The following is a 24,195-nucleotide window of genomic DNA, read 5'->3' as shown; positions in this document are numbered from 1 at the left end:
CTGTAGGACTGTGGGTTTCGGTAACTGCGGCCGGCTCGCGGCCTTGCAACTTTGTTTTTCATGGGTACCTTCTGCTACCCATCCGGGTTCCAGCACCGTCAGCTGGTTCTCAGCAGAGCCTTTGGCCTAGGTGCCTCCTTCATGGTATCCGAGTTCCAGCAACGTCTGCTGGTCCTTGGTAGTGCTTTTTAGCACAGGTACATTCTGCTTAGAAACCGTGTTCCAGCACCGTCAGCTGGTCCACGGTGGTGCCATTGGCTCTTGTTCCTTTTGCTGCCCCTCTGGGTTCCAGCACCGTCAGCTGGTTCTCGGCAGTGTCTTTGGCACGGGTACTCCCTCCTGCCCAGCCTGGTTCCAGCACGCCTGCTGATTCCGGGTAGTGTCGACGTCACTTTGCCACTGATACGTTGTCCTGTCGTGTTGCGGTCGGGTTAGCCGAGTCTATGGTGCCTGCAGTTTCAGTGCTTCCTATGTGGGCTGCAGGTTCTGGTAACAAAGGCTGGTTCCATAGTGCCAATAGGACAAGCACTCCCTGTAGGACTGTGGGTTTCGGTAACTGCGGCCGGCTCGTGGCCTTGCAACTTTGTTTTTTTCCTGGGTACCTTCTGCTACCCATCCGGTGTCCAGCACCGTCAGCTGGTTCTTGGCAGAGCCTTTGGCCTAGGTGCCTCCTTCTTGGTATCCGAGTTCCAGCAACGTCTGCTGGTCCTTGGTAGTGCTTTGTAGCACAGGTACCTCCTGCTTAGAAACCGTGTTACAGCACCGTCAGCTGCTCCACGGTTCTCCCATTGGCTCTTGTTCCTTCTGCTGCCCCACTGGGTTCCAGCACCGTCAGCTGGTCCTCGATAGTGTAATTTGCTCTTGCAGCTTCTGCTACCCATCCGGGTTCCAGCACCGTCAACTGGTTCTCGGCAGAGCCTTTGGCCTAGGTGCCTCCTTCTTGGTATCCGAGTTCCAGCAACGTCTGCTGGTCCTTGGTAGTGCTTTGGAGCACAGGTACCTCCTGTTAGTAACCGTGTTCCAGCAACGTCAGCTGGTCCACGGTTGTGCCATTGGCTGTTGTTCCTTCTGCTGCCCCTCCGGGTTCCAGCACCGTCAGCTGGTTCTCGGTAGTTCCATTGACTCTTGTAGCTAATGCTACCCATCCGGGTTCCAGCACGTCAGCTGGTTCTCGGAAGTGTCTTTGGCACGGGTACTCCCTCCTGACCAGCCTGGTTCCAGCACGCCTGCTGTTTCCGGGTAGTGTCAACGTCACTTTGCCACTGATACATTGTCCTGTCGTGTTGCGGTCGGGTTAGCCGAGTCTATGGTGCCTGCAGTTTCGGTGCTTCCTATGTGGGCTGCAGGTTCTGGTAATAAAGGCTGGTTCGGTAGTGCCAATAGGACAAGCACCCCCTGTAGGACTGTGGGTTTCGGTAACTGCGGCCGGCTCACGGCCTTGCAACTTTGTTTTTTTCCTGGGTACCTTCTGCTACCCATCCGGGTTCCAGCACCGTCAGCTGGTTCTCGGCAGAGCCTTTGGCCTAGGTGCCTCCTTCTTGGTATCCGAGTTCGAGCAACTTCTGCTTGTCCTTGGTAGTGCTTTGTAGCACAGGTACCTCCTGCTTAGAAACCGTGTTACAGCACCATCAGCTGCTCCACGGTTCTCCCATTGGCTCTTGTTCCTTCTGCTGCCCCACCGGATTCCAGCACCGTCAGCTGGTCCTCGCTAGTGTCATTTGCTCTTGCAGCTTCTGCTACTCATCCGGGTTCCAGCACCGTCAGCTGGTTCTCGGCAGTGCCTTTTGCCTAGGTGCCTCCTTCTTGGTATCCGAGTTCCAGCAACGTCTGCTGGTCCTTGGTAGTGCTTTGGAGCTCAGGTACCTCCTGCTTAGTAACCGTGTTCCAGTAACGTCAGCTGGTCCACGGTTGTGCCATTGGCTCTTGTTCATTCTGCTGCCCCTCCGGGTTCCAGTACCGTCAGCACGTTCTTGGCAGTTCCTCAGCCTTCTTGTACCTTCTGCTACTTTTCCAAGTTCAAGCTTGTGGAAATGGTTTTTGATTCTCACTCTGGATCTCCCTGACAATGACCCTGAAGACGACGACCCTGAAGACCACACAGAAGAATACCTAAAAGATGACCCTGAAGAAGATGACCAAGAGGACAAAGAACAGGAAGACAACCACTAAGATGCAGAACAACAAGAGACAGAAGACTAAGAAGCATAAAAACCAAAAGCAGAAGAAAATGAAGCATAATACTAAAAATCAGAGCAAATGATATTATCTAATTTATAAGCAGAAGACGACTAAGCAGTGTTTGGGGGTGAGTCCGTTCCTCCTCGTGGTGCCCCTGGAAAAGGCCTGCTGCTGCAGGCCAAACTGAACGCGGACAAATCCTGTTGTAAATCTTTTGTGACAGGCTGAACGGAAGGTGTAATCTTCAAACTTTTATAGATAACAACTACAGGAATGCCTGACACAAATAAGAATATGATGAAGAAGAATAGGAAGAAGATGAAGAAGTAGAATATGAAGAAGATTAAAAGAAGAAGAATAAGAAGAAGAATAAAAGAAGAAGAAGAATAAAAGAAGAAGAATAAAAGAAGAAGAATAAAAGAAGAAGAATAAAAGAAGAAGATACTGCTGCTGCTGCTGAAGATGATGAAGTAGAAAGTGTGGGAGAAGTAAAAAAGAAGGTGAAGAGCATGGAAGTAGTGAAACATACAAGTCTGACAAAAAATTAAAGACTTTAACATAGTCAATATCTTTGTAACTACGAAAGTATTTAAAAAAAAAAAAAATGCGATTCCATTTGATTGGGATAAAGCTCTATGGCTTTAATGTCTCCTACACCTCCCACAATACATTATTATTAGTTGTTTTTCTCCATGTAGAATTAAACAACAGGTAAAGAAAGGGGTTTTTTTAATTCCGATATTTCTGTTCCATTGACTTGAATGGGACTTCCGGGATCGGAATCTGCGATACCCGATACTTTTTTTTAGATCGGCCGATCAATTCCGATACGATATTTTTCAGTATCGGGTGGTATCGCTCAACACTAATAAAGGTCATAATAATAATAATAATAATAATAATAATAATAATAATAATAATAATAATGGTATTTAGTAAACATAATTTTGATCAAAATAATGTACAAGCCATCCCGCCACGTCACGGCAACCCTTGTGGGACAGTCCCTACTCTAGTATTTAAAACCTTTTCACTTGCCAAGTGACGTGAATGTGAGGGAACAGCTGGATACGCTTATCCATCAGGACATCACCAGCAGGGCTGAAAACACATTCTGAGAGAACATGATAAAACCTCCTAGGCGTGACAGGAAAGCTCAGGTCACTCTTCCATTTTTTAAGAAAAAAATGTAAAAGGTTCAAAACCACCACTGATGACAATGACATTGAGCTCCAGATACTATTGCACCATCCCATCCAGTCGTTCACAATGTGACAGATTTGTACTCTGTTCTGCACAGGCTGGTCTAAAAAATGTGTTAAACAACTCACAGAAATTGCTTATGCCACTTACACTGCTGATGCTGCTAATGTTTTCACGATGATGCCTTGATGTTCCTGGGGTTGGATGTCTACAACTGGGAGGCACACAGTGTGCCTCACTGATGTCTTGGAGAAAACCACACTTAAGATTATCTACAAGCATATTTTGATACTTCAGCATGCGCGCATCCCTTTCCAGGGGGGAAGCATCTGGCTAAATATACTCTTGTACTGTGGATCTAACTGAGTGGCAACCAAGTAGTCAGCACTATTTCTAACCTTAAGAATATGGGCATTGTGTTGAAGAAAGTGCAGCAAGAAGGCGCTCATGTGTCAGGCGCTTCCATGAGATCCAAGTCCATGCTGTGTTGATGGCGGGGTCACAGTCAAGGTTGCTTTCTCGGTCCCATTTCACCAACTATGGACGACAGAGAGCTTGTCATTATCCTCATTTCACATCCATCAAGTTGTCCTTCTCAATTTGTTCCTCGACTCCTGATTCTTCACTAACAGTTTTTCTGATTCCATGAGCCCCCCTGGTCACTATAAGCCACCCTTCCATTGCACTCGCCAATGTGACGACAGTCTGGAAATTTGAGATATTGTTATCCCTTCTGCATACTCCCCTGCTTCTGACTCTTCCTCTGGGGCCATTACCTCCTCACACAAAATATTCAAAGCATGCTCCAGCATGTACTTCACCAGAATAATGATGCTAATGATTGCATCGTCAGCGCTAACCATGTTAGTAGCCATTTCAAAACTGAGCAGAAGGGTGCAGTGGTCTTTCACCTGTGCCAAACCACCCCTGATGGCTTTGACACTGAGCTCCAGATACTATTGCACCATTCTGTCCCGTCGTTCACAATGTGACAGATTTGTACTATGTTCTGCACAGGCTGGTCTTAAAAAATGTGTTAAACAACTCATAGAAATTGCTTATGACACTTACACTGCTGCTGCTGCTGCTAATGTTTTCGCGATGATGCCTTGACGTTCCTGGGGTTGGATGTCTACAACTGGGAGGTACACTGTGTGCCTCATTGATGTCTTGGGGAAAACCACTCTTAAGATTATCTACAAGCGTATTTTGATACTTCAGCATGCGCGCATCCCTTTCCAGTGGGGAAGCATCTGGCTAAATATACTCTTGTACTGTGGATCTAAATGAGTGGCAACCAAGTAGTCAGCACTATTTTTAACCCTAAGAATACGGGCATTGTGTTGAAGAAAGAGCAGCAAGAAGGCGCTCATATGTCAGGTGCTTCCATGAAATCCAAGTCCATGCTGTGTTGGTGGCGGGGTAACACTCAAGGTTGCTTTCTCCGTCCCATTTCACCAACGATGGACAACAGAGAACTTGTCATTATCCTCTTCATCTCACGTCCATCACCTGGTCCTTCTCAATTTGTTCCTTGGATCCTGCATCTTCACTAACAGTTTGTCTGATTCCATGAGCCCCTCTGGTCACTATCAGGCACCCTTCCATGACACTCGCCTGTGTGACGACAGTCTGGAAAGTTGAGATATTGTTATCCCTTCTGCATACGCCTCTGCTTCCGACTCTTCCTCTGGGGTCATTACCTCCTCACGCCAAATATTCAAAGCATGCTCCAGCATGTAGATCACCAGAATAATGATACTAATGATGGAATCATCAGCGCTAACCATGTTAGTAGCCATCTCAAAACTGAGCAGAAGGGTGCAGCGGTCTTTCACCTGTGCCAAACCACTTCTGATGGCTTTGACATTGAGCTCCAGATACTATTGCACCATCCTGTCCAGTTGTTCACAATGTGACAGATTTGTACTCTATTCTGCACAGGCTGGTCTAAAAAATGTGTTAAACAACTCACAGAAATTGCTTATGCCACTTACACTGCTGCTGCTGCTAATGTTTTCGCGATGATGCCTTGACATGCCTGGGGTTGGATGTCTACAACTGGGAGGCACACTGTGTTCCTCACTGATGTCTTGGGGAAAACCACTGTTAAGATTATCTACAAGCATATTTTGCTACTTCAGCGTGCACGCATCCCTTTCCAGGGGGGAAGCATCTGACTAATATACTCTTGTACTGCGAATCTAACTGAGTTGCAACCAAGCAGTCAGCACTATTTCTAACCCTAAAAATATGGGCATTGTGTTGAAGAAAGAGCAGCAAGAAGGCGCTCATATGTCAGGTGCTTCCATGAGATCCAAGTCCATGCTGTGTTGGTGGCGGGGTAACACTCAAGGTTGCTTTCTCTGTCCCATTTCACCAACCATGGACAACAGAGAACTTGTCATTATCCTCTTCATCTCACGTTCATCACCAAATCATTCTCAATTTGCTCCTCAGCTCCTGCATCTTCACTAACAGTTTGTCTCATTCCATGAGCCCCCCTGGTCACTATCAGGCACCCTTCCATGGCACTCGCCTGTGTATCAACAGTCTGGAACATTTAGATATTGATATCCCCTCTGCATACTCCCCTGCTTCTGACTTTTCCTCTGGGGCCATCACCTCCTCACGCCAAATATTCAAAGCATGCTCCAGCATGTAGATCACCAGAATAATGATGCTAATGACTGGCATGGCATTGTCAGTGCTAATCATGTTAGTAGCCATTTCAAAACTGAGCAGAAGAGTGCCGCGGTCTTGCAGCTATGCCCACTCCGCAACCATGATTTGCACAATGTCTAGTCTGTGTTGGCCAAGGCTATGCAAAAGGACATACTGCACCAGGGCTCGTTGCTGCTGCCACAGCCGCTGCAACATGTGCAAAGTGGAATTCCACCATGTCAAAACATCGCTAATCATATGGTTAACCTGTAGGCTGAAAGACCTCTGTAGCAATGCAAGTCAATGACCTGTGGGGTGTGATCGTTGGAAGTGAGCACACAGAGACCATGATTTCTGCAGCAGCACAGCTAGGCCAGGATAATGGCAGAGAAATTGTTGTATCACCAGGTTGAGGACATGAGCCATTCAAGGCATGCATGTGTGAGGTGACTACGGCATAGGGCCACCAAAAGGTTTGCTCCGATATCACACACAGCCTTTCCAGGCTCCAGATAGCCATTGCTCTAACTCAGCCAGGATACCTGTCCGCAACTATTGAGCTGTGTGACTGAGATCTCCAAAGCATATCAATTTAAACACTCCCTGTTTGAGGTGAGCCATGGTTGTACAGTAAAGAGGTGGGGGAGAGTCTATCTGCACTGTTGGAATGCATGTCTGATTAAGGGAAAGGTTGAGGACACAGGTGGAGGCCCAAGACGAGGTGGAGGAGGCAGAAGCATTGGAGGTTTGTCCCGCAAGCCTTGGGGATTCAAAGACTTGTGGAGCATCCCCTTAACCGCCTGTCCCCACAGCCACCAGAGTCACCCACTGCCCAGTCAGAGAGATGTAAGGCCATTGCCCATGTTTGCTCATCCAGGAGTCAGTGGTGAAATGCACCCTGGCAGACATAGATTTTTTCAGGGAACTGTTGATGTTGTCGGTGACATGCTGGTGTAGTGCAGGCACAGATTTCTTTGAGAAGTAATGGTGGCTTTTTAAGTGGGAAAACTTGCACAATTGGTGGCTGACTAAATACTTTCCCCACTGTATACACATACAATATTTTCCCATGGCGCTCCTGCTGACTTCAGATAGGTGAAGTGAGTTCATTGGCTGTGAACTCACAGGACTTGTGTGATGACACTGTGAGCAGGAGAACTTTCTCATGCTAGCAGTGCCCTCATACAGGGAATAGGAGTTCACAGGGAGACACTGAGCACACGCTGCTCTGTGTCTCTGCTGGATGACAATGTCTATTAGAATCACTGCACACATACACTTAAGCAAATACTCCTGATTAGTGAAATTTATTGAAAACAAGTGCTCTTATAGTGATTGCGACAGAATGACGTTTCGGTCATTCAAGACCTTGATCACATAAGTCGCCTTGAACAATGTAGTGGTTCATGAAGGATGTGGTCCTTATGATCAAAATAGGGACAGCGAGTATGCCCGTAGTAGTTCTGAACTAAGGGCTGTCCTGAATTAGGTAATGGTCACTTATGCTCCTCCTTGCTACAACTGAGTGTTAACACACTCCACCGTCTCGCCACCACCCCACATAGAGCGACTGCTCTGACCCTGGCTAACCTAAAGGCATAAGTGACCATTACCTAATTCAGGACAGCAATCACTATAAGAGCACTTGTTTTCAATAAATTTCACTAATAAGCAAATACTCCTTAAGTGTATGTGTGCATTGATTCTAATAGACATTTATGTGGGACTCATGAGCCTCCTTCACTAGCACCATACCCCCGTACCTATCGTGTGCTAGCCATTGAATCTCATACTATCTGCTGGATAATGAAAACTGAAAGAAAAAGAGCGCAATAGGGTCTTACCCGAGAAAATGAGAAAGTAAAACAATAAGTTATACTCACCCTGTTTAGGAGAGTATTAAGCATAAAGGAACAAAGTCAGCTTGCTGCACATCCAAATTATACTTCTATTAATATTTATATATTTCATACAAAGTTTTTCATTCCCTTTTCCTTTCCTCCCTTCCCTTCGTTTTTTTTCCTTTCAATACTTAATCTCTTCACTAGAGTAGTGGTCTATGCACTGGCCATTTCTCTCTTCTGACTCCGTTTTTCTAGTTCTGTTCAAGTCCTCTTCCTTCTTTTCTCTTTTTTTCTTTCTTTTTACCTGGAAATATATTATAAGAATTAATTTCGTTTGAAGTAATAAGCTTTTAATTACCTTTGACATTGCAACACTGATGAACTTTGACTTCTGTCTCTCTCGCAACATGTGACCCTTGGCGCCAATTTTTGAACCGTGTGTATATAAAACCGGCAATGTCTATACCTGTCTGTACATGTCATCCCCTGAGGAAGAAGTTTTTAACTTCGAAACGCGTTGGCAAATAAATGTTTTAAAGCACACAACTTGTGAGGAGTGATGGTCTGGCAGCACACGGCTAATCCATAAAAATTCCTTCTTTGAATCTGACTATCTGCTGGATGACAGACTGTATGGTCTCATCATGCAACCATGCAGCCTGCCTTCTAGATGTAGCAGAGCTAGACTCATTGTGGGACAAGTGGATTAGCAGCTTCTCTGTGGAAAGGTGAGGAAAATTGTTTTTTTTTTTTAACCCATTTGCAGATGACAAGGGCATCAGTTGTATGGGCGAGGTTGCACGTATGGTTTCATTAAGATTTGTTAAAGGAGTCTGTGTCATTCTTTCAATTAAAGGACTTTACTCTTGGTGTGTGTGTTTTCATACAATGTGTCTATGGGGTTAGTAATGGTGGCTTCTTATTGATGCCTCTCAATTACTAATCTCGGGGATTGATGTCAGCTGACAATACAAAGGTAACATCAGCCGCCCCATCTATCTACCTACCAAAGCCACAGGGCAAGTGAGAAGAGCGAGGCTAAGTGCCAGAATTGGTGTATCTTAGATATGTGCCTTTTCTGGGGTGGCTGAGAGCTGATGTTTTTAGCCTGGGGGGCAGTATCCATGGCCCCTTCCTAGGCTAATAGTATCAGCCCAGAGATGTCTGCATAGCTTTTGCTGGTTATTAATTATAGGGGGACCCTGCATCATTTTTTTTAGGGTCCCCCATTTTAATAGCCAGTAAAGGCTAAGTATGCAGTTGTGAGCTAATATTAATAGCCTGGGAATCTCCATGGGTATTACCCCTTTCTCAGGCTATAAACATCGGCCCCCAGCCATTGGCTTTCCCTTTGCTGGTTATGAAAATTATGCGGTAGCCCACACCATTTTTTTCCAAAAAATTATCTTTTATTAATTAAATACATGTGGAGTAAGCTGCACACACTGTACTAATAGTATTTGTCACAGACATCTGTATATCTACCTATTCTATTAATATCTGTATGTTATCTATCTATTCTATGCTGTCGGCTCCTGCTGCGATTTTACACTACACGGCTGCTGAATTGCCGACATTTCTTCTATTTATTTACATAAATACTGACATCTATATATTCTAAGTGTATATATCTATTCTTTCTATTCTATCCTGTCATTCTGTGATTTTACTGTATGCGGCACATGACATATATATATCTATCCAACAATGTAGACCAGCTCACTCCTGTGAACCACCTGGAACCTCAGCTGACCTGGTTAACTCCGTTGTGCTCGGATCTGGATGTAGGAGTCCATCCATACAAATGTGAACAACGACAAAGCAAAGTCCAGCAATAACGTGAGCAATCCAGGATGCTGTTAAAAAATTTTTTCTTCTTTTTATTCATAAATCCATTAAAATGCAATGGTCCAAGCAGTTCAAAACAGCAATAACGCAGGAAAGTCGTGCAGATAGGACTACGCGTTTCAGCGGTAGAAACCGCCTTCTTCACGGTCCAGAATCTAATCTGCTTTCCAAACATGGAACCTTATATACATCCCACTCCCATCAGGGTAATTATAAACATATGTGAGAGACTTAAAAACATGTGCTATAAAAGCAGATCAAACATATAAACTATCCACATATTGGTCAGTATACAACATGCATAAAGATTATAAGGAAAGAATTCAACATATTGGAGAAAAGTACATTAGGAATGTCCGATAACCTGACCATAAGATTTAAGGCCCTGTGCACACAGTGCAGACTCCGTGCAGTTCCGCAGCAGATTTGGCCCTGCAGAACCGCAGCAGAAAAGCAACAGAACAGCACATGATGCACAGTACCATTTAAGGCTATGTAAAACAAAAAAGGCTGTGCACATGCTGCAGAATAAAAGAAGCAGCATATCGCTTCTCCTGTGCGGCTCTGCTGCAGCTCTCCACCTGCTCCATTATAGAAATCTGCAGGCGGAAACTGCAGGGGAAATCCGCACAAAAACTGCACCAAATATGCGACAAATCTGCACTAAAACTGCAGGCAAAGCGCAGATCATCTTACCTAAAGATTTAGCAAAATCTACGCGGAAAATTCCACAGCAGAATCCGCACCGTGTGCACATAGCCCCAGTGGTACAAAAACATAGAATAATAATATTAACCAGCATTATATAATACAAATATATCAATAGTGCATAATGATATCCAGGCGGTTATTAAAGCCCTGTGGCATACGAGTCCCCAACTCAAATATCCACCTACTTTCTCTTGCAAGCACTTTTTTATGAAAATCTCCCTCTCTCAATGTTTTTTTACATGCTCTATGCTCATAAAGGAGAAACCGCGTAAATCCCCATTATGTTTTTTTGAAAAATGTCGGGATACTACTGATGCACCAACCATAGGCAAATTACTAGCGTCTGATAGGTGTTTGCGGATTCTAGTTTTAAGGGGGTTCATCGTGCAACCTACATATTGCATACGACATATATTGCAATTAATTAGATACACTACATTCTCCGTATTGCAGTTTATAAAAGAACAAACATTAAACTGTTTTTTATTGGAGATAGATGTAAATGTTTTAGATTTATTAGCAAAACCGCAGCACTTACAGATATTGGCACCGCATTTAAAAAATCCTGTTGTTTTTAACCAATTGCTAGGGGAAATTTTATCAGGATCTTTGAACATGCTGGGTGATAATAATGTAGCTAAAGTCGGGGCTCTTCTTGCCACAAAGGCAATATCATTATTTTCCACAATATTTTTCCAAATATCATTCTGAGATAACAAGGGGAGATATTTTTTGATGATTTTAACAATAGAATTAAACTGAGGACTATAATTGGTACTGAAAACCACCCTAGATTTTTTAGAGTCAAACTGTCTTTTTTTCTCAGTAGATTCCAACAGCTTAACCCTATCCATGCCTGCTACCATTTTCCTGGCTCTGTCCAAGGACCAATTAGGATACCCCCTTTTTTTTTAAATTATTACAGGTCATTTCAATTGCTTCCTCCAATTTGTCAACAGATGTAGTATTCCTTTTTAGTCTAATAAGCTCCCCCACAGGAATATTCTGAATGACATGTTTGGGGTGATTAGAGGAAGCCATTAAAATACTATTGCATGCAATGGATTTTTTTATAGGGAGATATCAGAACCCCATCATTGTCCAGATCTGCGGTCAGTTTCAAATCCAAGAAGTTAATTGATACCTCATGACCACTACTAGTAAATTTTAGATTGAAATCATTCAAATCCAAATAAGAAAAGAAACTTTTTGCAGACGAGAGACTACCCCTCCAGACAAATATCAGATCATCAATAAATCTCCCCAGCCAAACAATATTATCCTTGTATGGGTTATCAATATTAACCCCTTCATGACCCAGCCTATTTTGACCTTAATGACCTGGCCATTTTTTGCAATTCTGACCAATGTCCCTTTATGAGGTAATAACTCAGGAACGCTTCAACGCATCCTAGCGATTCCGAGACTGTTTTTTCGTGACATATTGGGCTTCATGATAGTGGTAAATTTAGGTTGATAATTTTTGCGTTTATTTGTGAAAAAAATGGAAATTTGGCGAAAATTTTGCAATTTTCAAGTTTTGAATTTTTATTCTGTTAAACCAGAGGGTTATGTGACACAAAATAGTTAATAAATAACATTTCCCACATGTCTACTTTACATCAGCACAATTTTGGAAACAATGGTTTTTTTTTGTTAGGAAGTTATAAGGGTTAAAAGTTGACCAGCAATTTCTCATTTTTTTTTTTTTTTTTTTTTTTTAGGGACCACCTCACTTTTGAAGTCACTTTGAGTGGTCTATATGGCAGAAAATACCCAAAAGTGTCACCATTCTAAAAACTGCACCCCTCAAGCTACTCAAAACTACATTCAAGAAGATTAACCCTTCAGGTGCTTCACAGGAACTAAAGCAACATGGAATGAAAAAAAAATGGACATTTTAATTTTTCCAACCAAAATTTTCTTTTAGCATCAGTTTTTTCATTTTCACATGGGTAACAGGATGAATTGTATCCTAAAATTTGTTGGGCAATTTCTCCTGAGTACACAGATACCTCATATGTGGTCATAAACCACTGTTTGGGTGCACGACAGGGTCCGTAAGTGAAGGAGCGCTATTTGACTTTTTGAATGGAAAATTAGCTCTAATCGTTATCGGACACCATGTCGCATTTGGAGAGACCCTGTGTGCCTAAACATTGGAGCTCCCCCACAAGTGACCCCATTTTGGAAACTAGACCCCCGAAGGAACTTATCTAGATGTGTGGTGAGCACTTTGAACCCCCAAGTGCTTCACAGAAGTTTATAACGCAGAGCAGTGAAAATAAAAAATAATTTTTTTTTTGCTCAAAAATGATTTTTTAGCCCGCTATTTTTTATTTTCACAAGGCTAACAGGAGAAATTGAACCACAAAAGTTGTTGTGCAATTTGTCCTGAGTACACTGATACCCCATATGTGGGGGGGAACCACTGTTTGGGAGCACAGGAGAGCTCAGAAGGCAAGGAGCGCCATTTTGGAATGCAGACTTTGATGGAATGTCCTGTGGGCGTCATGTTGCGTTTGCAGAGCCCCTGTGTGTCTAAACAGTAGAAACCCCCACAAGTGACCCAATTTTGGAAACTAGAACCCCCAAGGAGCTTATCTAGATGTGTAGTGAGCACTCTGAATCCCCAAGTGCTTCACAGAAGTTTATAAATGCAGAGCCATGAAAATAAAAAAATATTTTTTTTCCCCTCAAAAATGATTTTTTAGCCCGCTATTTTTTATTTTCCCAAGGGTAACAGGATAAATTGGACCCCAAAAGTTGTTGTCCAGTTTGTCCTGAGTACACTGGTACCCCATATGTGGGGGGAAACCACTGTCTGAGCGCATGGCATGGCTCAGAAGGGAAGGAGCGTCATTTGACTTTTTGAATGGAAAATTAGCTCTAATTGTTAGCGGACACCATGTCGTGTTTGCAGAGCCCCTGTGTGCGTAAACTTTGGAGCTCCCCCACAAATGACCCCATTTTGGAAACTAGACCCCCTAAGGAACTTATCTAGATGCATAGTGAGCACTTTGAACCCCCAGGTGCTACACAGAAGTTTATAACGCAGAGCCGTTAAAATAAAAATATTTTTTTTTCCCTCAAAAAATAAATTTTTAGCCTGCTATTTTTTATTTTCACAAAGGTAACAGGATAAATTGGACCCCAAAAGTTGTTGTCCAGCTTGTCCTGAGTACGCTGGTACCCCATAAGTGGGGGGGACCACTGTTTGGGCACACGTTGGGGCTCAAAAGGGAAGTAGTGACGCTTTGAAATGAAGACTTGATGGAATGGTCTGTGGGTGTCACGTTACATTTGCAGAGCCCCTGATGTACCTAAACAGTGGAAACCCCCCCCACAAGTGACCCCATTTTGGAAACTAGACCCCCCAAGGAACTTATCTAGATGTGTGGTGAGCACGTTGAACCCCCAAGTGCTTCACAGAAGTTTATAACGCAGAACGGTGAAAATAAAAAATCCTTTTTTTTCCCACAAAAATAATTATTTTAGCCCCCATTTTTTATTTTCCCAAGGGTAACAGGAGAAATTAGACCCCAAAGTTGTTGTGCAATTTTTCCTGAGTACGCGGATACCCCATAAGTGGGGGTACACCACTGTTTGGGCACACGTCGGGGCTCGAAATGGAGGGAGCACCATTTGACTTTTTGAACGCAAAATTGGCTGGAATAAATGGTGGCTCCATGTCGCGTTTGGAGACCCCCTGCCATGCCTAAACAGTGGAAACCCCTCAATTCTAACACACCCCTAACCCTAATCCCTTCCCTAATCATAACCCTAATCCCAACACACCCCTAACGAAATCCCAACTCTAACCCTAACCACAAGCCTAACTGTAATCCCAACTCTAACCCTAAGTCCAACCCTAACGGGAAAAAAAAAAATTATTTTATTATGTGTCCCTACCTTTGGGGGTGATAAGGGGGGCGGTGATTTACTTTTTTTTTTTATTTTGATCACTATGAAAGTTTATCATAGTGATCAAAATAAATGAATGAATCTGCAGCGTTGCAGATTCGATTCGGCGCACTGCGCATGCGCCCGCCATCTTGCAAGATGGCAGCGCCCATGACGCTGGACGGCTGGACACCGGGACGGATAGCGGGAGGTTGGAGGCACAAAGGAGGGTGTGAGTGGGTGATCGGAGGGCTGGGGGGGCGGAGGGAAGGCGGGGGGCAGATTATGACGGCGGCTGCCGCCGATCGGTGCGCCGTCAGACGGTGGCGGCAGCCGATCGGTGCTGTCAGTCGGTGTGGGGGGCGGGGGGGGGGGGGGTCAGGTCTCGGTGTCTAGCCATGTCCGATGCTATTTCAGCATCGGCCATGGCTGGATTGTAATATTTCACCATTTTTCATTGGTGAAATATTACAATCGCTCTGATTGGCAGTTTCACTTTTAACAGCCAATCAGAGCGATCGTAGGCACATGGGGGCTAAGCCAAACCCCCAGGTGTTAACTCTGAAGGGTCCTTTGTGTGCGGGTCGGGTGACCTTTCAGTGACCCCGGTCACCCGACCCCCAGAGGGGCTATTTATAGCATGACGCCTATGTAGGCGTCATAGGTCGTTTGGGCACTGCTTTTCATGACGCCTACGTAGGCGTCATAGGTCGTGAAGGGGTTAAAGATATAATTTTCTTCCCACACAGACATAACCAGGTTAGCTAGGGAAGGTGAAAACTTGGCACCCATGCTCACACCCTCTGTCTGGAGGAAATAAGCCACAACTACTTTGTGTTTGAGAGATAAAAGAAATTGAATTGAGGAGACAATAAACCTCTGAATGGAATCCTCATAATTACTGTATCTGGACAAATAATATGTGATGCATCGTAATGCGACGTGATGGGGGATAGAATGATATAACCCCACCACATCGCAAGATAACCACACATAATCAGATTGCCAATTAAATTTTTCCATAATCTGTATTATACTTTTGGAATCTTTAAGATGACTTGGTGTTAATGGCACTAAAGGTTGAAGATAAAAATCAACCCACTCCCCTAGTTTCTCACTAAATGATCCGATCCCAGACACGATAGGTCTGAGAGGGGGAGGAAAAACCTCTTTATGAACTTTAGGGAGTGAGTGGTATATTGGGACAATCGGTGTTTCACAAAAAATAAATTTTTTTAATTCTGTCTGAAATAGCACCCATACTAATTGCCACCTGTAATAGATGTAATAATTCAGAGTTAAATGAATTAGTTGGATTAGATGGCAATTCAATATAGGTGCTACTGTTTTCTAAATCCAGCAAGTTCATTTTCTTATATAAACCAGCATTGAGAGCCACAACAGCGCCCCCCTTGTCTGCCTGGACAACAAGGAGATCGCCATTAGCCCTCAATTCATCAATTGCCCTATGTTCAGAAATACTCAGATTAAATTTAACCTCTTGATGTTCTACTTGATTATAAAGAGACACAAGCTCACTTTCAATTGTTTCCTGAAAAAAAAAAAAATCAAGGAAAGGAGGTCTCGATTTTACTGGGTAGAACATGGGATTACGAGTCTGAAACCTGACATTTAGATTAACCCTATCCTCCAAATCTGTCTCTCCCTCTAGTTGTCTTAAATTAGAGACAGCTACCTGTTCACTAAAATGAATACAGTTATTATCAGATGATAAATCATTATACACATGAGTATTGTCCTCATTATAATGAACTTTAAGGGTCAAATTACGTGCAAATCTATTGATAACAATAGTGTCAAATAAACTGAATTTTTTAACTGGAGAAAAACCTAGTCCTTTAGACAAGAGTCCAGTCTGTGAGTCTGTCAAAATGTAACTGGAAAGATTGAATACAGGAATCTCCATTAACGGCGCTTGCGAAACGTCATATGAAAACCTTTTGGACTTGTGTTTCCTTCCTCCCCTCTTGCATATTCGTTTTTTGGCAAGGCACCTTCTTGTTGAAAGTTCCTTTTTTGGTGTTTTTTGCCACCAGTCTGAATACTGGCTACTGAAGCAACTGAGGAGTCTGTTAATTCATCCGATGTTTCCCCAAAAGAGGTATCATAATTGGCCGTAGAATTAAAAGATATTAAAAGATAAAAGCTCAATTTCGTTATTAATTTTAAAAAGTTCCTTATCCTCCTCCTCTATAATCAGTTTAAGTGAACACTCACTCAGAATAATGTCCCAGTTTTTTTGAAAGTCCGCTCCATAAGCAGTGGTGGATTGTTTTTTCAGTCTGAGACCACGCGGTATCATTTTCCTCTCCAAATAACCGAGTTGTGGTCCCACCAAAGCTTTTGCTCCTTACGTAAGGATTGCTCCAATTTATTCAATATGGAGTTAGTACTTTCAACAACAGGACAATTTTCATTCAAATCTTCCTGAAAAATGCTGGCAAGCTTATTGAGACGTACCATATAGTCCTGTGTATCTCTCGTGGAATCCTTAGAAGGTAACATGTTGTATTCAAATGACCAATAAAAATAAATCCTGCTGCAGTGAAAAGCTGTTCCTTATGGGGAGAAGCACAGTGAAAGCTCCCAATAGTCTATAAATCCAACAATGTAGACCAGCTCACTCCTGTGAACCACCTGGAACCTCAGGTGACCTGGTTAACTCCGTTGTGCCCAGATCTGGATGTAGGAGTCCATCCATACAAATGTGAACAACGACAAAGCAAAGTCCAGCAATAACGTGAGCAATCCAGGATGCTGTTAAAAAATTTTTTTTTTTTCTTTTTATTCATAAATCCATTAAAATGCAATGGTCCAAGCAGTTCAAAACAGCAATAACGCAGGAAAGTCGTGCAGATAGGACTACGCGTTTCAGCGGTAGAACCCGCCTTCTTCACGGTCCAGAATCTAATCTGCTTTCCAAACATGGAACCTTATATACATCCCACGCCCATCAGGGTAATTATAAACATATGTGAGAGACTTAAAAACATGTGCTATAAAAGCAGATCAAACATATAAACTATCCACATATTGATCAGTATACAACATGCATAAAGATTATAAGGAAAGAATTCAACATATTGGAGAAAAGTACATTAGGAATGTCCGATAACCTGACCATAAGATTTAAGGCCCTGTGCACACAGTGCAGACTCCATGCAGTTCCGCAGCAGATTTGGCCCTGCAGAACCGCAGCAGAAAAGCAACAGAACAGCACGTGATGCACAGTACCATTTAAGGCTAGGTAAAACAAAAAAGGCTGTGCACATGCTGCAGATTTTTCTCGCATGCCACAGGGCTTTAATAACTGCCTGGATATCATTATGCACTATTGATATATTTGTATTATATAATGCTGGTTAATATTATTGTTCTATGTTTTTGTACCACTGGGGCTATGTGCACACGGTGCCGATTCTGCTGTGGAATTTTCCGCGTAGATTTTCCTAAATCTTTAGGTAAGATCTGCGTTTTGCCTGCAGTTTTAGTGCAGATTTAGTGCAGATTTGTCGCAGATTTAGAGCAGTTTTTGTGCGGATTTCCCCTGCAGTTTCCGCCTGCAGATTTCTATAATGGAGCAGGTGGAGAGCTGCAGCAGAGCCGCACAGGAGAAGCGATGTGCTGCTTCTTTTATTCTGCACCAGATCTGCGCAGAACAATCTGCAGCATGTGCACAGCCTTTTTTGCTTTACATAACCTTAAATGGTACTGTGCATCACGTGCTGTTCTGTTGCTTTTCTGCTGCGGTTCTGCAGGGCCAAATCTGCTGCGGAACTGCACTGAGTCTGCACTGTGTGCACAGGGTCTTAAATCTTATGGTCAGGTTATCGGACATTCCTAATGTACTTTTCTCCAATATGTTGAATTCTTTCCTTAATCTTTATGCATGTTGTATACTGATCAATATGTGGATAGTTTATATGTTTGATCTGCTTTTATAGCACATGTTTTTAAGTCTCTCACATATGTTTATAATTACCCTGATGGGAGTGGGATGTATATAAGGTTCCATGTTTGGAAAGCAGATTAGATTCTGGACCGTGAAGAAGGCGGGTTCTACCGCTGAAACGCGTAGTCCTATCTGCATGACTTTCCTGCGTTATTGCTGTTTTGAACTGCTTGGACCATTGCATTTTAATGGATTTATGAATAAAAAGAAAAAAATTTTTTTAACAGCATCCTGGATTGCTCACGTTATTGCTGGACTTTGCTTTGTCGTTGTTCATATATATATATATATATACTAGCTGAAGAGCCCGGCGCTGCCCGGGCATAGTAACTAACTGTGGTTAGTTATAACAAATTATAATTATCCTCCATCCCATAGTCCCGTGCCCATATACCCATCATACATATCCACCATCCCATAGGCCCGTGCCCATATACCCATCATACATATCCTCCATCCCATAGTCCAGTGCCCATATATCCATCATACATATCCGCCATCCCATAGTCCCATGCCCATATACCCATCATACATATTCACCATCCCATAGTCGAGTGCCCATATACCCATCACACATCCTTCATCTCATAGTCCCATGCCCATATACCCATCATACATATCCGCCATCCCATAGTCCCATGCCCATATACCCATCATACATATTCACCATCCCATAGTCGAGTGCCCATATACCCATCACACATCCTTCATCTCATAGTCCCATGCCCATATACCCATCATACATATCCGCCATCCCATAGTCCCGTGCCCATATACCCATCATACATATCCGCCATCCCATAGTCCCGTGCCCATATACCCGTCATACATATCCTCCATCCCATAGTCCAGTGCCCATATACCAGTCATACATATCCTCCATCCCATAGTCCAGTGCCCATATACATATCCTCCAGCCCATAGTCCCGTGCCCATATACCGTCATACATATCCTCCATCCCATAGTCCAGTGCCCATATACCCATCACACATCCTCCATCCCATAGTCCAGTGCCCATATACCCATCACACATCCTCCATCCCATGGTCAACCATTATGACATCATAATTAGCGGCGGCAGGGCTTGCAACCTATGATGACATCAGCGTCGCCATGGCAACCATTGTGACATCAAAATGAGGGGCGGGGCTTGACGCGCACACACTGCTTCCCCAGTATGCAAATAGGGGCATTGTGACATCACAATGAGGGGCGGGGCTTGACGCGCACACACTTTTTCCCCCAGTATGTAGATAGGGGCAAAATTGTTTGGTGAATTGGAACGCGCGGGTTAAAATTTCGCCTCACAACATATCTTAGGACGCTCTCGAGGTCCAGACATGTGACTGTGCCAAATTTTGTGGCTGTAGCTGCAACGGTGTGGATGCCTATCCCGGACATACACACATACACACACACATACATACATACACACATACATACACACTTTGAGCTTTATATATTAGATATATATAATATAACCGGGGGAGCGTCACTCTATCTGAAGCCTTTATAGACTGCGCAAGCGCGACGCGCCTGCGCAGTCTGGACCCAGAGTGACGCATCCCCCCAGGAGATTGTGGTATGCGTAAGCACTAAACGCATACTGCGATGTCCGCAACACCTTACCAAACCCGGTGTTGCTGTTGCCGGAGGGGGGCTTGCGTCTTTAGGTGACGTCTGGAGTGGGTGGGTTGTAGCGCCAGAATTGGCGCCTGCGCAGTCCGTGCTTACCGCCGCCATTTTCTTGAAGACACACTGCAGTGTGTCTTCAAGAACATGGAGGCGGAAAGCGAGGACTGTGCAGGCGCCGAGTCTGGCACCACAACACGCCCAGAGCAGGACAGCGCTGGACACAGGGAAGAAAGTTGAGTACAAATGGTTTTTTTTAATGTGTGCAGTTTAATAGGTGTGAGGGGGACCATTCACATCAGGATTGTGGGGTGAGGGGACCATGCATTCCTTGAAAGGGGGTGAGGGGACCATGCATACCACAAAAGGGGGGTGAGGGGACCATGCATACCACAAAAGGGGTGAAGGGACCGTGCATACCAGGATAGGGGGTGAGAGGGCCATGTATACCAGGATAGGGGGTGAGGGGACCATGCATATTAGGATAGGGAAGTGAGAGGACCAATCATACCAGGATTGTGGGTGAGGGGACCATGCATACCAGGATTGGGGGGTGAGAGGACCATGCATACCAGGATAGGGGGGTGAGGGGACCATGAATATTAGGAAAAGGGGGTGAGGGGACCATGCATACCAGGATTGGGGGGTGAGAGGACCATGCATACCAGGATTGGGGGGTGAGGGGACCATGCATACCAGGATTGGGGGGTGAGAGGGCCATGCATACCAGGATAGGCGAGTGAGAGGGCCGTGCATACCAGGATTGGGGGTGAGAGGAACATGCATGCCATGGTTGGGGGGTGAGAGGACCATGCATATTAGGAAAAGGGGGTGAGGGGACCATGCATACCAGGATTGGGGGGTGAGAGGACCATGCATACCAGGATAGGAGTTGAGGGGACCATGCCTACCAGGATAGGGGGTGGGGGGACCATGCATACCAGGATAGGGGGGGTGAGAGGGCCATTCATACCAGGATAGGGGGTGAGAGGACCATGCATACCAGGATAGGGGGGTGAGAGGACCAATCATACCAGGATTGTGGGTGAGGGGACCATGCATACCAGGATTGGGGGGTGAGAGGACCATGCATACCAGGATAGGGGGGTGAGGGGACCATGAATATTAGGAAAAGGGGGTGAGGGGACCATGCATACCAGGATTGGGGGGTGAGAGGACCATGCATACTAGGATTGGGGGCTGAGGGGACCATGCATACCAGGATTGGGGGGAGAGGGGACCATGCATACCAGGACTGGGGGGGTGAGGGGACCATGCATACCATGATAGGCGGGTGAGGGGACCATGCATACCAGGATAGGCGAGTGAGAGGGCCATGCATACCAGGATAGGGGGTGATAGGACCATGCATACCAGGATAGAGGGGTGAGGGGACCATGAATATTAGGAAAAGGGGGTGAGGGGACCATGCATACTAGGATTGGGGGGTGAGAGGACCATGCATACCAGGATTGGGGGGTGAGGGGACCATGCATACCAGGATTGGGGGGTGAGAGGGCCATGCATACCAGGATAGGCGAGTGAGAGGGCCATGCATACCAGGATTGGGGTGAGAGGAACATGCATGCCATGGTTGGGGGGGTGAGAGGACCATGCATACCAGGATAGGGGGGTGATAGGACCATGCATACCAGGATAGGAGGGTGAGAGGACCATGCATTCCAGGATTCGGGGGTGAGAGGACTATGTATACCAGGATAGGAGTTGAGGGGACCATGCATACCAGGATAGGGAGGTGAAGGGACCATGCATACCAGGATAGGGGGGTGAGAGGGCCATTCATACCAGGATAGGGGGTGAGAGGACCATGCATACCAGGATAGGGGGGTGAGGGGACCATGCATTCCAGGATTGGTGGTGAGGGGATCATGCATTCCAAGATTGGGGGGTGAGGTGACCATGCACATCAGGATAGGGGGGTGAGGGGACCATGCATATTAGGAAAAGGGGGTGAGGGGACCATGTATACCAGGATTGGGGGGTGAGAGGACCATGCATACCAGGATAGGAGTTGAGGGGACCATGCATACCAGGATAGGGGGGTGGGGGGACCATGCATACCAGGATTGTGGGTGAGGGGACCATGCATACCAGGATTGGGGGGGTGAGAGGACCATGCATACCAGGATTGGGGGGTGAGGGGACCATGCATACTAGGATTGGGGGGTGAGGGGACCATGCATACCAGGATTGGGAGGTGAGGGGACCATGCATACCAGGACTGGGGGGTGAGGGGACCATGCATACCATGATAGGGGGGTGAGGGGACCATGCATACCAGGATAGGGGGGTGAGAGGGCCATGCATACCAGGATAGGCGAGTGAGAGGGCCATGCATACCAGGATTGGGGGTGAGAGGACCATGCATGCCATGGTTGGGGGATGAGAGGACCATGCATACCAGGATAGGGGGGTGATAGGACCATGCATACCAGGATAGGGGGGTGAGGGGACCATGAATATTAGGAAAAGGGGGTGAGGGGACCATGCATACCAGGATTGGGGGTGAGAGGACCATGCATACCAGGATTGGGGGGTGAGGGGACCATGCATACCAGGATTGGGGGGTGAGAGGGCCATGCATACCAGGATAGGCGAGTGAGAGGGCCATGCATACCAGGATTGGGGGTGAGAGGACCATGCATGCCATGGTTGGGGGGTGAGAGGGCCATGCATACCAGGATAGGGGGATGATAGGACCATGCATACCAGGATAGGGGGGTGAGAGGACCATGTATTCCAGGATTCGGGGGTGAGAGGACTATGTATACCAGGATCGGAGTTGAGGGGACCATGCATACCAGGATAGGGGGGTGAGGGGACCATGCATACCAAGATAGGGGGGTGAGAGGGCCATTCATACCAGGATAGGGGGTGAGAGGACCATGCATATCAGGATAAGGGGGTGAGGGGACCATGCATTCCAGGATTGGTGGTGAGGGGACCATGCATTCCAAGATTGGGGGGTTAGGTGACCATGCACACCAGAATAGGGGGTGAGTGGACCATGCATATTAGGAAAAGGGGGTGAGGGGACCATGCATACCAGGATTGGGGGGTGAGAGGACCATGCATACCAGGATAGGAGTTGAGGGGACCATGCATACCAGGATAGGGGGGTGGGGGGACCATGCATACCAGGATAGGGGGGGTGAGAGGGCCATTCATACCAGGATAGGGGGTGAGAGGACCATGCATACCAGGATAGGAGGATGAGAGGACCAATCATACCAGGATTGTGGGTGAGGGGACCATGCATACCAGGATTGGGGGGTGAGAGGACCATGCATACCAGGATAGGGGGGTGAGGGGACCATGCATATTAGGAAAAGGGGGTGAGGGGACCATGCATACCAGGATTGGGGGGTGAGAGGACAATGCATACTAGGATTGGGGGGTGAGGGGACCATGCATACCAGGATTGGGGGGTGATGGGACCATGCATACCAGGACTGGGGGGTGAGGGGACCATGCATACCATGATAGGGTGATGAGGGGACCATGCATACCAGGATAGGGGGGTGAGAGGGCCATGCATACCAGGATAGGCGAGTGAGAGGGCCATGCATACCAGGATTGGGGGTGAGAGGACCATGCATGCCATGGTTGGGGGGTGAGAGGACCATGCATACCACGATAGGGGGGTGATAGGACCATGCATACCAGGATAGGAGGGTGAGAGGACCATGCATTCCAGGATTCGGGCGTGAGAGGACCATGTATACAAGGATAGGAGTTGAGGGGACCATGCATACCAGGATAGGGGGTGAGGGGACCATGCATACCAGTATAGGGGGGGTGAGAGGGCCATTCATACCAGGATAGGGGGTGAGAGGACCATGCATACCAGGATAGGGGGGTGAGGGGACCATGCATTCCAGGATTCGTGGTGAGGGGACCATGCATTCCAAGATTGGGGGGTGAGGTGACCATGCACACCAGGATAGGGGGGTGAGTGGACCATGCATACCAGGATAGGGGGGTGAGGGGACCATGCATACCAGGATAAGTGGGTGAGGGGACCATGCATACCAGGATAGGTGGGTGAGGGGGCCATGCATACCAGGATAGGGGGGTGAGAGGACCATGCATACCAGGATTGGGGGGTGAGAGGACCATGCATTCCAGGATTAGGGAGTGAGAGGACCATGCATACCAGGATAGGGGGATGATAGGACCATGCATACCAGGATAGTGGGGTGAGGGGACCATGCATA

The 24,195-nt window shown here is 45.9% G+C and overlaps 1 long non-coding RNA gene across 1 annotated transcript; it reads right to left on the bottom strand.

Moving 5' to 3' along the window:
- Positions 1 to 7,979: 7,979 nt before the first annotated feature.
- On the bottom strand, positions 7,980 to 17,256 carry LOC141083945 (uncharacterized). The gene is made up of 2 exons (XR_012230859.1): positions 16,833 to 17,256; positions 7,980 to 8,193 (listed from the first exon to the last, which is right to left on the bottom strand). It is a non-coding gene; the product is annotated as an uncharacterized lncRNA (long non-coding RNA).
- Positions 17,257 to 24,195: the final 6,939 nt, after the last annotated feature.

Source organism: Dendrobates tinctorius, unplaced genomic scaffold (genome assembly GCF_039654945.1).
Source record: "Dendrobates tinctorius isolate UK_male_01 unplaced genomic scaffold, ASM3965494v1 ptg000022l, whole genome shotgun sequence".
NCBI lineage: Eukaryota > Metazoa > Chordata > Amphibia > Anura > Dendrobatidae > Dendrobates > Dendrobates tinctorius.
The sequence above is the reverse complement of the archived record's forward strand: the minus strand, read 5'-3'. Positions and strand labels throughout refer to the sequence as shown.